The sequence below is a fragment of the Antechinus flavipes genome, chromosome 3 (assembly GCF_016432865.1).
Source record: "Antechinus flavipes isolate AdamAnt ecotype Samford, QLD, Australia chromosome 3, AdamAnt_v2, whole genome shotgun sequence".
Classification (NCBI taxonomy): domain Eukaryota; kingdom Metazoa; phylum Chordata; class Mammalia; order Dasyuromorphia; family Dasyuridae; genus Antechinus; species Antechinus flavipes.
Window position 1 is genome coordinate 461619399 of NC_067400.1, and position 15047 is coordinate 461634445.

General features: G+C 31.4%; 1 protein-coding gene across 3 annotated transcripts in view; it reads right to left on the reverse strand.

Moving 5' to 3' along the window:
• The window catches only part of SGCG (sarcoglycan gamma), a 328977-nt gene that overhangs the window by 237854 nt on the left and 76076 nt on the right, over positions 1-15047 (reverse strand). The window contains exon 1 of one of the 3 annotated variants that reach the window (XM_051986575.1): positions 12511-12623. The exons of 1 other annotated variant lie outside the window; for it this stretch is intronic. The gene's annotated coding sequence lies outside the window, so the exon portion shown is untranslated. Of the gene's footprint in view, positions 1-12510; positions 12624-15047 lie in introns of those variants that run through there. One more of the 3 variants, XM_051986576.1, reaches the window with a different exon arrangement.

A 15047-nucleotide genomic window follows, 5' to 3' on the forward strand; every position in this document is an offset into this window, starting at 1 on the left:
TTCCTGTCATCTTAGTCAATCTAATATGTGTGAGGTGGTATTTTGGAGTGGTTTTAATTTTTATTTTTTCTAATCAATAATGATTTAGAACATTTTCAGTTACCTGTAAGTGGCTTTCATTTCTTCATCTGAAAATTTCCTGTTCTTACCCTTTGACTACTGATCAGTTGGGGAATTATTTGTATTCTTATAAATTTGACTCAGTTATTTATATATTTTAGAAATGAGGCCTTTAGCAGAAACACTAGTTGTAAAAATGTTTCCCAGCTTTCTGCTTCCCTTATAATCTTAGCTGCATTGATTTTGCTAGTGCAAAACCATTTTAATTTAATGTAATCAAAATTATCCATTCTGCATTTCATAACGTTCTTTTGGCCATAAATTCCTCCCTTCTCCAAAAATGTGACAGATTCCTGGCTCTCCTAATTTGTTTATAGTATCATGCTTTATGTCTAAATCATGAACCCATTCCAATCTTATCTTAGTATAAAATATGAGAAACTCGTCTATGCCTAGTTTCTGCCATGCTATTTTTCAGTTTAATAGCAGTTTTTGCCAAATACTGAATTCTTATCCCAGAAGCCAGTCATTGGTTTTATCAAACAATAGATTAATATAGTCATTGATTATTGTGTCTTATGTAAGTAATCTATTCCAGTAATCTACGACTCTATTTCTAAGCCAGTACTAGATGGTTTTAATGATTGCTACTTTATAATAGGTTTAGGTTTAGGTTTGGTGTGGCGAGGCCACTGTCCTTTGCATTTCCACCTCATTAATTCTATTGATATTCTTGACCTTTTGTTTTTCTAAATAAATTTTGTTAAGATTTTTCTATCTCGATTAAATAATTTTTTCACAGTTTGATTGGTATGACACTGAATAAGTAGATTGATTTAGGCAGAATTGTCATTTTTAATATTAGCTTGGCTTACTTATGAGCAATTGATATTTTTCCAATTGTTTAGATGTTCTCTAAATGCTTGGTAGAATTCTCTTGTAAATCCATCTGGTCCTGGAGATTTCTTATTTAGGAAGTTTATTGATCACTTGTTCAATTTCTTTCCCCCAAATCAGTACATTTAAGTCTTTTATTTACTCTTCTGTTCATCTGGGCAATTAATATTTTTGTAAATATTAATCCATTTCAATTACATTGTCAGGTTTGTTGGAATAAAGTTGGGCAAAATAGTTACTTTAATTTTTTCTTCATTGGTGGTAAGTTCATCTTTTTCATTCTCAATACAGGTAATTTTTTTTCTAATCAAATAAACCAAAGGTTTATCTATTATACTGTTTTCCCCACAAAATCAACTCCTAATTTCATTTATTAATTCAATAGCTTTTTTTACTTTCAATTTTATTAATTTCTCTTCTGATTTTCAGAATTTTTAATTTGTTACATTAAAAACGGTTTTTACTTTTTTTTCTTTTTCTAGCTTTTTTATTTGCAGGCTCAATTCATTGATCTCCACTTTTTAAATTTTATTCATGTAAGCATTTAGACATATGAAGTTTCTTTTAAGATCTTCTCCAGCTGTGTTTTGTAAGTTTTTGTATATTCTCTTATTATGATGATACTATTGCATGAAGTAACTAATTGTTTCTATGATTTGTTGTTTGACTCACCCACTTTTTAGTAATAGATTTTTTTAAAATTCAACTAGTTTTTGATCTTTTCATAGCCATTTATTGCATATAATTTTATTACATCATTATCTGAAAAGGATACGTTTCATATTTCTATCTTTCTGCAACTGACTGTGTGGTTTTAATGCCCTAATATATGGTTAATTTTTGTATAGGTACTATATATTGCTGAGAAAAGGTAGATTCCTTTCTATCTCCATTCAATTTTCTTCAGAGGGCTATTAAATCTAAGTTTCTAAGACTGTATTCATCTTCTTAAATTATTGTTTACTTTGTGTGTTACATTTATATACTTCTGAAAGGAAAAGGTTGAGGCCCCCTATCAGTAAAGTTTTATTGTCTATTTCTTCCTGTAACTGACTTAACTACTCTAAGAATTTAATGCTGTTCCACAATTGAAATATGATCAAAGAATGTGAACAGACAATTCTCACATGATGAAATTAAAGCCATTTTAGTCATATGAAAAATGCTTCAAATCGTTATTGATTAGAGAAATGCAAATTAAAATAACTCTGAGGTACCACTTCACATCTCTCAGATTGGCTAAGATGGTAGCAAAATATAATGATAAATGTTGAAGGTGATGTGGGAAAACTGAGACATTAATATATTATTGATGGAGTTGGAAAATGATCCAACCATTCTGAAAAGAAATTTGGAATTATGCCGAAAGAGCTATAAAACTATACATACCCTTTGACCCAGTAGTACCTCTCCTTTTTGTGGTGGCACAAGAAATGGAAAATGAGTATATGCCCATTAATTGGGGAATGGATAAATAAATTATGGTATATGAAAATAATGGAATATTATTGTTCTATAAAAATAACCAATAAATTGATTTTAGAAAGGTCTGGAAAGATTTATGTAAATTGATGCTGAATGCAGTAAGCAGAATCAAGAATACATTGTACATAATACAGCAAGTTTGTGTCATGATCAACTATGAAAGACAGTTCTCAGTGGTTCAGTGATCCAAGTCAATTCCAATTTGGATAGAAAACACTAAATGCATGCTGAAAGAGAACTATAAAGATTGAATGTAAATGAACAATTCTACATTCACTTTCTTTTCTGTTTTTTTTTTTCTTCTGTCGTGATTTCTTTTTCCTTTTGTCCTGATTTTCTCTCCCACAATGATTCATAAGAAATATGTATTTTTAAAAATATACATGCATAACCAGAAAAATAAAATGATTAAATTTTTAAAAGAATTTGAATGCTGTACTCCTTGGTGCATATATGTTTAGTATCAAACTACTTAATTGTCTGTGATACCCTTTAGCAAGGTGTAGTTTCCTTTCTTATCTCTTTAATTAGGTCTTTTTGCTTTTGCTTGCTCTGAAATGAGAATGGCAACCCCCATTTTTTTTACTTGAGCTAAAACATAATATATTTTGCTCCAGCCTTTTACCTTTACTCTGTATGTATCTCTGTTTCAGATGGGTCTGTTTTCCCCTCTTCTGTTATTGTTATTAAGGATTACTTTCTGGGGTTAGTAATGGGAAGGGACAAACTGGGAAACATATAATGTAAAAATGAACTATATACTTAAAAAAAGGAAGTAGGGTTTATTTGAGATGGGGAAAGATTCATAAAATATGCCATAATGATAATGAGGTACTGCTCAGGTTCTAGACAATGGATGGAGGACCTTGAAAGCAGTAGCTCTCAGTCCATTGTTAGAATTTCTTTCTGCTTGGAATAACAGACCTCAGGCAAATCAGTGCTCTTCAAGTATAAGCCTTGGGTTCTTTCTGACTAGGCCACATATGATAACTGCAAAAAACAATAACTTGGTACAAGATCCAACATGATGATAATTGACATGCTTAAGTTCCTCCAATCATAAAAGGCTCACTCTTGTTCCCTAATTAAACAGTTTCCTTCTTTAATACTTTTGTGGATGTTTAATAAGAGTATCCTAGGATGAATCATTTATGAGACTGGCTTTATCCAGAAGTTATTCTTCACTCTCTTGTTTCTTACCTCACTTCACAAAAATGTATATTTTCTAAAATTATCAATGATTTTTTAATTGCCAAATATTATGATCTTTTCTCAGTCCTCATCTTTACTAACCTCTGTACAGCATTTGGCACTGTTGATCTCCTGGTTGCTATCTTTTCTCTTGAGTTTCACAAAAACTATTCTCTTTTTATTCTTATCTTCTATAGATGATTGTTCATCCTAAATTTCCTTTGCTGGCTCATCATCTATAGTACTAACGCAATTAGTGTACTGTCCAGCTTCTGTCCTGGAACTTACTGCTTTTCCTTTCTATACTTGGTTACTTTATCATCAACTTCTACCTCAATTCAAACTCTATTACTTTCCCTTAACTATTACAATTTTTACTAATTGTTCTTTTTGCCTCAATTCTCTTATTACTCCAGATCATCTTTCACTGAGTTGTCAAAATGATTTTTCATAAAAGAAAGTATGACCATGTTACTCCCCAACTAAGAAAATTCACTCTAAGATAAAATAAAAAATTCTGTTTGTCTTTAAAAATTCTTCACAACTTAGCCCCAATTTGCATTTCCAGATTATTCATATATTACTTTCATTCCCACATTTATGTTTCAGCTGAACTAGTCTTTTGTCTGTTATTCACACACTGCATTCCAACTCTTGTCTCCAAGCCTTTTCAGAGTCCTTCTTCCATGCTTGAAATGCACTCCCTCCTTGGCTGCTCTCTCTAAATTACCTAGTATTTATTTCTTTTATATTCTATCTGCAATCACACATTTTGTTATCTTCCCAAATGTGTCTTGGCAGAGGAGACTGTTTCATTTTATGGTTTGTATCTGTAGTATCTAGTACAGTTCCTGACACATAGTAAATACATAATAAATGCTTGCTGATTGATAGGTTATGTATGGCTATCAATTCCAAATTACCTTCCCTTACTATGACTATGCAGTTATTCAATAAACACCAGCTGGGTTTGATGGAAGATATACTTCTATAGTTTATAATAAAGCCTTAGAGAAATTGAGTTAATAACTCTTTCCATTACTATAAATGTTTCTGCATCTATTGAGAAGATTACCTGATTACTATTTATATATGCCACAACAAAGTCATCTAGAAAGTCCACTGGAAGGTTGGGTTTGGGGAAGTGGGAGAGTCACAAGGAAGGCTTTTTGATTTTGTAACTCTGCTGCTCAAAAACCATATGAAACCAGGTTTCTAAACAGAGTCTGACAGAATGAAACCATTCTCCAGCTTAAGATAGATTGGAAGGACTTCAAGAATGATCAGTTTCACTAGGGTCAAACGGGTGTTCTGCCCAGCTCAGATGGAGTCTAAGAAAGCCAGTGAGAGGGTCTTAATCACAGCAGCTCAGCAAATAAGAACCTCAGTGTTGGCTCAGTAGCAAAGCAGACCTATGGGGCAATCTCCAGCTCTAGCACAAAAGGCAAATTGCCAGCCCAGGAAAACAAGACTGTTTCCTGGAGAAAGCAACTGTAGCTACCTCCTGCTGTGAGCAGTACAATAAACACAGAAGTCCCTTGTGCTGAAAGCCAAAGCTGCACAATAAGCTCTGTATCAGAGGAACAGAGGTCAAAAAGTAGGAAAAAAGAAAGAAAAGCAATAAAGAGAAAAGAACCTTAACCATAGAAAATTACTATGGTAACAGGGAAACCAAAATAACAAGTCATATGAGGACAAAATGACCACATGGGAAATCTCAAAGTGTGATATGAATTAGTCTCAAGCCCAAAGGGACTTCTTGGAAGTGCTCATAAAAATTTAAAAAGGCAAAATAAGAGAGGTGGAAGTAAAACTGGGGGAAAAAAAAAAAAACAAGTATGCAAGGAGAAAAGAAAAGGAAAATAATTCCTTAAAAAACAAACTGGCCAATTGCCCTCCCTCCAAAAATACCCCCTGAAGAAAATAACACCTTGAAAAGTAGAAATAGTCAAATGGAAAAAGAGATGCAAAAGGTAACTGAAGAAAATTATACATTAAAAACCAGAACCAGACAAATGGAAGTTAATGACTCTATAAGACATCAAAAATCAAACAAACTAAAAAGAAAGGAAAAAATGTAAAAATGCTTCATTGAAAATACAGTCAATCTGGAAAATAGATCCAGGAGAGATAATTTTAAAAATTATTGATTTACCTGAAGGCCACAACCAAAAAAAACAAAAAACAAAAAAACAAAACCTCAATAGCATTCTTCAAGAGATAATCAAGGAAAAATTATCCTGCTATGTTAGAATCAGAGAGCAAAATATCCATTGAAAAAAGCCATTGCTCACCTACAGCAACAGATTCCACAAAAAACACCAAGAAACATTGTTGCAAAATTTCAGAACTATAAACTGCCAGGAAAAAAACAAAACAAAACAAAACAACAATTCAAATATTAAGGAACAACAGTCAAAATTATCCATGATCTGTAAGCTTCAACAATAAAGGATCAGAAGCCTACAATACCATATTCCAGAAGGCAAAATGACCTAGGATTACAATTAAGAATTAAATATCCAGTAAGTCTGAGCATCATATTTCAAGAGATGAAATTAATCTTCTATGAAGTAAGAGACTTTCAATCGTTCATATGGAAAAAAAAAAGAACTAAAAAGAAAATTTTACCTTCAGATACAGGGCTCAAGAGAAGCATAGAAAAGTCAACAGGGAATAAAACATTAAAGGTTAAACTGTTCATATAAGTAGATGGAAAATTATACTTGTAATCCTTAAGAACTGGATCTTTTACTGGTGTGGTTAGAGATAGTATACATGGACAGAGGGTATGGATATGAATTGATTTTGATGTGATAATAAGAGAAAAAGACACCAAGAGTAGAGAAAGGATTGTACTGGGAGAAGAGTAAAAAGGAGGTAAAATGGGATAAATTAAATCACATAAAGAAGGCACAAAAGATCTATTGCAATAAAGAAAAAGAAGGAAAGGGGATGAGTTTGTCTGAAGTTTGATCTCATCAGTTGTGGCTCAAAGAGCGAGTAACATTCACTCAGTTGGGTATAGAAATTTGTTCTTGTATATTAAAAGAAATAAATTTACTAAAAAAAAGAAATTTATCTTATCTTGTAAGGAAGTAGGAGGAGAAAGGGGAAAAGAGGGAGGGGCTGATAGAAGGGAGGGCAGAAACACTAGGAGAAAGGGGTTAAAGGAGAGAAGAAGGGTGATAGAAGGGAGGGCAGGGTGAATTAGAAACAAAACACTACTAAGAAGCAACAAGGTGGAAAGAACAAAAGTGTATATAGGGGAGAAAATAGGATGGAGAAAAATACAAAGCTGGTAATTATAACTGTGAATGTGAATGAGATGAACTCTCCCATAAAATGAAAATAAATAGCAGAGTGCATTATAAACTAGAATTTTACAATATGTTGTTTACAAGAAACATCTGAAACAGAGAGATACATACAGAGTAAAGATAAAAGACTGGAGCAGAATTTATTATGCTTCAGCCAAAGCAAAAAATAAAAAAAAAAAAAGCAGGGACAACAATTCTGATCTCAGATAAAGCAAAAGTAAAAACAGATATAATTAAAAGAGAAAATGAAGAAAACTACATCTTGTTAAAGGGTGCCATGGACAGTGAAGTAGAATATTTACTAAATGTTTCTGTACCAAGTGATACAGCATCCAAATTCTTAGAGTATTGGGAAGTAGATAGCAAAACTATCCTAGTGGGGATGTCAATCTCCCTTTCTAAGAATTAAATAAATCTAGATATGTTAATAGTAGTAAACTAGGTAATTTAATATAAATTAAAAATTTATATCTGATAGACCTCTGGAAAAATTGAATAGGCATAGTAAGGAATATAGCTTTTTATCAGTAGTACTAGGCACCTACAAAAACTTGACCTTGTATTAGGGCATTAAAAACCTAACAATTAAATATAGCAAGACAGAAATAATAAATGTTTCTTTTTCAGATCACAATGCAATAAAAATTATATTCAATAAAGGGACAGGGAAAGATAGGCTAAAAACTAATTGGAAATTTAATAATGTAATTCTAAAGAATGAGTGGGTCAAGCAACAAATCATAGAAACAATTGATAATTTCATTCAAGAGAATGACAACAATAAGACAACATATCACAACCTATGGGATGCAGTCAAAGCAATTCTCAGGGGAAATTTTATATCTCCCGAATCTGCGCTTTCATACAGATCATCCATCTGTATCTAAATGCATCTAAATGCATACCCTCTTTTCTACTCTCCTCAAAATTTCTGAGTTATTTCAAGTTTTAGTCAAATATTTTCTCCTCTATGAAATTATTCCTCATCTCCTAAATTGTTAGTGTCCCCTCCTTCCTAAATCCATTATAGAATTATAGGTTTTAAGTTAAAAGGGACCTCAGAAGCCATCTAATCTATCACTGCCCCCTTATGAACTGGAAACTGAGAAAAAGGGCAGTTAAATAAGTTACCCACAGTCACACAGATAGTATCAGAGGGAAGATGTGAACCCAGGTCCTCTGACTTTCAAAATGATATAGCAGGGAATATATATACACATTCTATTCACCATAAAAAGTATGCTCCTTAACAGCAGAGACTATTTCTTGTTTTGTTGTATATCCTTACATGTCTTTACAAGTAGTTTCTGAATCAAAGTCAAATGACATCACTTGGCATTTGAAGTGCCCCTATTCAAAATAGCTACAAAATGCATAAGATACTTGGGAGTCAATCTACCAAGGAATATACAATATACCATGACAAATAACTAAAAAATCACAAAATGTTGCTTAAAGAAATGGAAAAAAATTATTGAAAAATAAAACTCCCTCCAAATTAATTCGTAGATTTAATGCTGTACTAATCAAATTATCAATGCAATATTTTAGTGTCAGCCATAAAATAATAAAAAATACATTTTAAAAAATTAAAAGAGCTACACTCTTAAGAGCAATTAAAACATAGGAATAAAGGAAGAATACAAATTTCATAGCTATAATATGATAGTTATACTTTCAAGCGGTAGCAAATATCTATAAACTTTGGTATTGATTAAAAATAGAAAAGGAGATCAAAAGAAAAGGCAGATTAAACAAGGAAAAATCAGAAACAATTGAATTCAATGAATATACATTATTTGGGGAAGAATATTTAATTTAAAAAGAAGTACTAGAAAAACTAGAAAGAAGGAGAAATTAAGTTTTAGAACAACATATTATATCAAATACCATTATAAACTCAAAATTCATATTTGGCTTAAACATTAATGTCATACCATTAAACAATTAGAAGAGAAGCACATCAGGTATTTTTCACTGCTCTGGTGGAAGAAGGATAAGGATAGAGTTCTTAGTCAAAAAAGTTCAGAGATGCTCAAAATAGATAGTATTTATTGAAAATGCAGTTTATATAAAATAATTATGATTTCATGAAGTTGAGAAGCTTTTAAATGAATAAAATCAGTACAACTAGTATATAAAGAAAAACTTTAGATTAGAAAATTATTTGCATTCACTATCTGTAAAAAGTATCTGATATTGAAAAATCAACAAGCATTTATGAATTGTTTAGTATGTATTTTAGTAACTATAATATGTGTTTTAGATACAAATAAAGGTAAAACAATACTTTTTCTCAAAAAATTTAACTTCCAATGCAAAATAAAACAAATGAATAGATATATAAAAGATACCATATAGTGAGGATGGAACTAACAAATATATGACCAAAAACAACTGCTAAATTGATAGTAATTGAAAGATATGAACAGTTGTTAAAAGTCATAAATTTTTAACAGCCATTTGAAAGACTGATCCAAATGACTAATAAGAGAAATGCTAATTAAGACAACTTTGTATTTTCACTTTACAACCAGCAAATTTATAAAAATGACAGAAGTTCATGTTATATCATTTATGAAAAGATGAACACATTTATGCAGTTAGTGGAATTGTGAATTGGCCTAGTAATTTTGAAAAACAATTTAGAATCATGTTAAGAAATAATTAAATTATCTATACTCTTTCATCCAGAGATGCCACTACATTAAGGACAAAAGACAATCAAAGATAGAAATGTCTCCATTGTTTTTTCATTTGTTAGAGATATTTTTCCTGTGGGAGAGTCCCTGATTAGACCAGGAGGGGAAATGGACTGATGGGTCTATTGAAAAATAGTCTATCATAGATCATAAATGCTGAATCTGGGGATACTGAAGTACTTTACATGCACAGATTCAGCCTCTTTTTTCAATTTCCTATCTGGATTCTTAGATGAGTCCTCCACTGAGCCCAGGACTTATTTCTTCAATCACTTGTGCTCTTCTAAATGCTCATTTGCACCCTTTACTCAATTAAAACTCACTGGGAAGTAACATTTGGCTATATGGTGCTTTAGTTCCTCATTAAGATCTCAATTAAATATTTTGTTTAGAATTTTTTTCTTGTCAATACAAGATTACCCACAACTGTTAAAACTCATTAATGTAATCAACAAAGGATGGTTCTTATTATTGGATTCTCATCATCATAGTATGTGCATTGTGGCATTAGTGAACATATCCAGGAGATGCCTCAGAGTCTACAATTATACCATAAAAACTGTCCACTCAAGTCCAGTCTATACCAAGTCCTTAATAATGAATAACCTTCTTGCTAGATCATAGGCAAATGGAGATGGTTGCATTTCAAATGCTGGTTCCCTAGGAATAACAAGTTCTTTCACTACTCTTTGGAAACCAGCAGGAAAACAATGAATATCAAATGATGATGGAGGCTGGGCAGATGTCAAATGAAGCAGATATGATTGTGGAACTATACACATTTCATCACTGTCTTCTTCTACAGCTGGCTACCCAATTGCTGTACATATTTTGTTGAAGGAATTCTTAACATGGAGCCTGTGAACTTGTTTTTAGAAATTTTAGAAAGAAAGAAAACTTATAAGACAGTCATTTATATTAAAATATATTATATTTTAATATAAATGACTTATAAGACAGTCATAATATAAATGACTGTCTTATAAGTTTTTATGCATTTAGAAAAATTCTGAGAAGGGTCTCGAGGCTTCAACAGACTGTCAAATTAGTCCATTACATAAAATATCAATAACTTCTTTTCTAAGGTAATGGGGGGGGAGTAGCTCTTCCTCTGGAAAGTGGGTAACAAAGACAGGGTCTTAAATTGCTGCAGCATTTGCTATTCCTGAGAGAAGAATAACATCTTGTGTAGGCATCGTGTAGTACCTGATGCAGGTTACTAAGTCTGAAAAATTTTAATAGCACAGATTTGTATAGGACTTTACAATTTATGTCACTTTCTTGAAAGCATTCTTTCATCACTAGTATATGCCCCACATCGGTGTACTCCACGATGCTATGTTGACCCCTGGAGAAATATGTGAAAGCTGGGTGACATTCTGAATGCTAGTCTTCCCTGAGCAAATTAGGGATACTCTTTGTATGTCCAAAGTTTTGACCATCTCCACAAGGAGAGAGAGGACAGTTATAAAAGGATAAAAGCAGAAAACAAGAGACAGTTCCAAACACTCCCTATTAGTTTCATGGTCAACTTGTTCACAGTTTTATATTTTGCTATTTCAGAATAGGGAAGAGCAGATGACTAGAGGGGAGATTACAATTTATTACTTCTGAACCCTCCATAATATACTCTGCTCTTATTCCTTACCCCTGGAATGGAATTGCCTGCAGGCACATCTTCTTCAGGTATATCTTCCATATTTCACATCCCTGCTTGCTAGGTTGTTAGCCATATGTTTGCCTTGCAGTCACAAGATGACTTTAGCTGCTATGGCATTTTAAAACAATGTAGAGGATTTAATATCTAAATACATTTTGTATTCAATACTATTTTTCATTTGGCCTTTAAAAACAAAGAAATCCAATAATTCACAAAGCTTCTCTATCTCTTAAATTTAAAATTGACACAATTACCATTAATTTAAAGATCCTTTTTAGCTCATTTCTTTGCAAAAATAATTCTAATAAACTAAGCAAAATAAATGTCTTAAGTTTAATATTTTGAAAGAAATAAAGCGATTTTCTTAGGTCCTGTTTTACTAGTCAGCCATTCCAACCAGCTGGCAATGATTATCAAGACAGCTGAGTTATAGTTTTCTTTTATAAATGTTGTCTCTGAATCTTATAAACTTGAGCTCTCCAATGATCACACTCCATTTTTTTAAAAGAGAAACTTTTTTTAAGCAGAAGTTTTAAAAATTATAACATTTTCCTCTCTTTCCTTTACTTCTAGAAGGAAATGTACAGCTTTTATTTTGTTTTTTGATTTAAAAGATTAAATTGTGTATAGTCTTTTCTTCAGGTTTCTGGAGAGTAAATTTCTTCTTTTCTACTCTGAGAACAGATAGGAAGTGTTTTACTTTCTTTTTTCATGGAGCTTCTTGCCAGTTAATATGTAAAACATCCCACGCAGCCTTATCCTGATAAATTCCTATATTAAAATAAACATCCATGGAAAGGAGGGAAAATATGTTCCAACAGGATAAACCATGATTATAGATTTAGAAGTGGGAATGGTAAGAATTTAGCTTTAATGTAGGAAAGTTATGGAACGAATACATAGCAACACAAAATAAAAGCATGACAGTTACATTTTACAAAATGAAATTATCTGTTACTTAAGGTATTTTAGAAATCCATGCTTATACTGTTAGATTACAAAATCTATGATACCATCCTGCTGATATTAGAAATTAAATTATTACAAAGGATTACTGCCAGGTGATTAGCATAATGAAATGTTTTCAACCTCTATTTCAGAAAAAGTAGAATTTTGTATTTATATAGATCTTTACAGATTTTTCCACATTAAAAACCTAAGACAAAACTCACAAAAAAGATACTTGATAACTTACCTTATGTATGTTAAAAAGCACACTGGTGAAATAACTACAACCAACTTGATTCCACCAAAGATAGAATGCCTGAAACTTTTCTATCCCTTTCAAAATGGGAGTAGAAGGTATTTTAAGTCCCGCCCTATCACTGGAAGAAAGAACACTCACATATTTGGCCATGTCTTACATTTCATCCCTGCTATTGGCAAGAGACACATCTAATTTTACTCAGTGACATAAACAGCTCTCACCACATTTGAAATTGTTTAGGCACCACTTCCAACACGCAGCTTTAACTGTGCCAATAAAAAGAAAAACAGCATTCTTACAAAATCAACTTGTAATCCCTGAGTAGTGTTGAGGAGGATAGTCTTACATAACCTTCAAAATAATTTTCAATCTACTGAATTGGGAAAAAAAAGACCTTTTTCCCATTTATAACCTACAGTTGACCAAATCTTATGAAATATAATTTCAAAGTAATAAATAAAAGTTTAAACATTGTGACTTTCAATGCTAGTAGATGTTGTGGTGAATTAAGTGTTGGGTCTGGAGTCAGGAAGACCTGAATTTGAATCTAGCCTTAGACACTTACCAGCAATATGAACCACTTAACTTTTACTTGGCTCCATTTCCTCATCTGTAAAATGTAGATAATAATTGTACCTACCTTCCAGAGTTGTGATTATGTAAAATAATGGTTATAAAGTAATTTGCAAACCCTAATGTGCTATATAAATGTGAATTACTATTAAAAAAAATTCCTACTTTTTTTTTCATGAAACCTGAATATTACTACATAATAATTACCTTAGTATTCTCCTTAAAATTTATTGATAAAATATTTGCCTTATGCCCCTTGAAATCAAAATTATTAATATTTGAGGTAGAAAACTTTTAACCTTATATCTATCATTATTAATCATGTTGTAAAAAATTATGCATGTTAAGACATTGATGGTTATATATAGTTAATAAAAAGCAAATACAATTTTTGTTCAGCATTTCAGTTCTAAATAACAAGTTATTCTAGCCAGTTTCTAATTCATATTTTTTTAAAATAGTAAAGAAGAATAACATAATTTCATGATAAATGCGTAAGTGCCAAATCTAAGAAGGTTCTTCTTCTTTTATTATGGATGAAATTTGTTTTATTTGATGCTTACATGAAACTGAAAATCCATGATATATATCTGCATTTAATTTTATTCTTCAGAATGCTTCCTATTTTCTTTAACTATCTAACCACACTATAGATTCCTGTGAAAGTTGATGCTTCTGTCAACTAACAGCTGTAGATCATAAATTTAGGATTGACACAGGCTCAGCTAATAATGTTATAACACATTTCATACCTTTATGAATTTTCTGTCTATTAATTCTGTATCATCTCACTGGTATTTATTAACATATAAAAATAAAGTCATTATAAAACAACTTAAAGAAATAGAAATAGAATATTTCCCAAACCAAAGCTGTTTCTTTGTAACTTGACTACATATGAAAGATTAAAATGTGATATTTATTTTTTATAACTGCCTTACACATAGACATTGTGAAAACATTAGCTTAATATACTAGTTAAATAAAATATCATGCATTATAAAGGCTTCATGAATATAATACATTTTCAATAACTAAATTGACATTTATAAATATTGACAATTATATAGATCATATTTACAACACAGGCCTCAAAATATTCCTAGGATTATTTTATTTTGTTCACATATATTAACCCGTTTAATATCACTAACACATATTTTGATATTGCAATGGTTTTTGTGTCTTTGAATCATTTTGAGAAATGATGTTTTGATTCCTTTAACTAGGCTGTTGCTATCTCCAGACAGCACCTTTCACATTAAACTAAAAACTAACATTAGACACAGTTATGGTCTTAGACTTCTAGGTCTACAAAGAGGTGGCTCTATCATTCCGTTTAACTAGTAAATCTTATGGTTTAAGTGTTATATGAATTAAAGTGTCTGGTTACTTTTTGTAACACTACTTTACTGAATTAACATTACTATAATTTATAGGGTTCTGTTGATTCCAACCTTTATTGGGGTTTCTTGGGCTTTCAAATATAAGAAGACTTAAATGGGTATTGTATATATAAATAGCATAATCCAAGGAACACAATGAAATTTTCTCCAAAGTCCCAGTAAAGAAATTGCCACTGATCCCTCCAAAAGGTCAGCTTTAATGACTCAGTCATCTCTGCATAATTATCCCACACTGAGTAAACAGAGCTAGTGAGATTGCCACACATTCAAAGGTATGTCCTGTAGAGAAAAGACATAACAATGAATTTGAATTTGAATCTGAAGTATTATTTAAGACTCACCCTGGGTTTAGGAGCAGAAAATCAGCAATAAAAATCTTAAAGAAGAAATGTCAAAAATTTAGAATTCATTGAATGGATAAAATCAATAGAAAAAATACTGTGGAAGGTAAAAAGCCATGGAAGGGAAATGCAAAATTAATCAACCAAAATGCTATGATCCAGATACTATGCTAACTGCCTGGGATACACTTTGAAAATGAAACAA